Source organism: Lolium rigidum, chromosome 3 (genome assembly GCF_022539505.1).
Source record: "Lolium rigidum isolate FL_2022 chromosome 3, APGP_CSIRO_Lrig_0.1, whole genome shotgun sequence".
NCBI classification, from domain to species: Eukaryota; Viridiplantae; Streptophyta; class Magnoliopsida; order Poales; family Poaceae; genus Lolium; species Lolium rigidum.
Genome location: NC_061510.1, coordinates 34,424,371 through 34,426,932, shown reverse-complemented (window position 1 = coordinate 34,426,932; position 2,562 = coordinate 34,424,371).

The following is a 2,562-nucleotide window of genomic DNA, read 5'->3' as shown; positions in this document are numbered from 1 at the left end:
AAAAATCGGCTGGAAAAATGATAACACTCTATTTAGGTTTTACAAAACAAAACCAATAGTTTGAAATTAGGATAAGACACAAGAAATCACAAATGAAGTATCAAACACTTCTATATAATCAGGAAAATAGATGAATATTTTGGGGTAATAAAACATCAAATGAAAAAACAAACTATCTTGATAGGTGAAACACTATGTAAATCAGCATTAATACTACATGTCGTACTACATGGTGCATTAATACCACATGTCTTACTACATGGTGCTGGTTGTATAATCAACAACCTATAAAGTACTTTCTCTTCTAGGGAATAATCTTGATGTTCTCAACCATAAACGCGCTTGTCATTCACAACATCTTGTGTGCCAAAATCTACAAAAGGAAAAGGAAATCATGTCAATCTTGATGTAAGGAAATACGAATATTAATTTGGTGATCATGAAAAGAACAAACAATTAAAAAACTGCAAATAGGTCATGACATAAAAATACACAAGCTTTGACATATATATGTTAAGATAGAGAAATTTAGTTGTGCGCCTTGGCGCATGATCCCGTAGAATTCAAACCTTAAAGAGGTAATTAAAGTTTTGCTATATACACTATTAAGAAGCAATAATATCATAGCAAAGATCATGGACAAAAAATTCATCAAAATAATCAAAGAGAGAAAAAAGAGAAACTAACACTTCAACCATTAGACTATAATAGTTAAATATATGCAGTAGACATTAGCTTGAGAAATTGCTTAGCTCAATAACAGATTTTGTTGGGTAATTGTCTGCTTGGAGACGGAAAGGGATAATGGTAGGCAGCGGAGAAGCCATGATGGGCTCGAATTGGTCGATTGCACCGGGAAGAGGCCAATTATCAGTTTCCATCATGCTATACCACACAACAAACAAATATATTTTTTCAACATAAGAGGAGGCACATTTGGATAATATGTATATCCAAGACACAACAGGCCTAGTCAATGAGTGATGAATCTCTGTGAACATAAATAAGCAGTAATTAAGCATAACAGACAATTATGCAAGGGCCACCAACCAAGCTCATAGTCTAAGATCTTTACTACTGGCCAGTGTGCAGTCTGCGATTTTTAGGTATCTTAGTCCACGCCTGCAAGGGACGAGCCGGCGATTAACATATTTAGTCATAACAGTGGTTTGACTGGCATGGATAAAAGTTGCTACCTTCATGTCAGATGGAAGGCAAGCTCCTCGACACTTAGGTAGTTTTAGCAAGTTTTAGTTCAGAAGCAAAAAAAGGCAAAGAGACTATGAATGTTCTTTATGAGATGATAAACACCTGATCAATATTAATCTAAGCTCCATATTATTGGCACACAACCCTATAAACATTTTTATTTCATGAAATATCTGGCACTGCACAAGAATACATACTTTAAGTAAAAATTATAACATTGATGCAATAAGTCACAAACACCTATAGATTTGCGGTTCATAATTTTGGTGCACACAAAGGTGGGTTATCTATCGTTGGAAAAGAGCAATCTAGTACACATACTCAGAACCAAGAGGATTTTAATGAAAGTATATTGAGTTTTAGCTAGTTGCAGAAGAAACTAAGTTAGACTATTTAGAGCCAAATGAAATGAGCCTAATACCCATGGCTGCAACAAGCTAGACACCACAACCCACACACCTTTCTCCAGCAGAAAGCCCACAGTGAATCAGCAATGCCTCTCCTCGGCTCCGTGACTTTGTGCATCTTTCTGACAAATCTGTATAGAATTCAAAACATTGATTTTCAATTCTAAAAATTACTTGAGAAACGATATTGTCGTAATCTGACCTATTAGTATACAAAGGCTGAATCGAGTAGAAATTTGACTGTAAAATGGACTTTAAATATGCGAATTATTATCCGATGCGTGAATTCGAAACAATCCACGTAGCTGAAATTGAGAGAGGAAATATATTATACATGCAGGTCACATATCTGAGTATAGTTTTGAAACTGAAATGTATGTTCATTTTAATATTTAAAGTAAGTATATGAGTAAATTAATCACCAAGGCTACTAAATCAATGCATAGAGCCACACTTCTAACATACTTTCCTCAAAATGGCATGTACACTGTAGAAGAAACAACACCTAAAAAGAGAGAGAGAAAAAAGAGGCATGTGCCAATATTGGTCAGGTCCAACGAAGGCACAACCTGTACAAATCTCAAAATTCACGCGGACTGAAATACTAAACGGTTTTGCAAAGAAATAAAACATAATATAGGCATAGACAATCTATGATTTACATAATTAATGTTGACAGGATAGTCTTAACTAATGTTGCTTGATCTGCATCACAAACTGGTCAAATTTGAAAATCAGATGCACATCGAAGCATAAGTAGAGAAAATGATTTGATTACCTGCTTTTACTGATATGGTGATATCAAATAGAAAAAATACCAGCATCAAATGATTTATTATGCAACTGCCACTTCTATTTTTACTTGACCTCGATGCAACAACCTTATATTTAGCATGGCACACTTACTGAATCTTCTTAAATGGTGTTGAGACTACTGCAGGAAAAC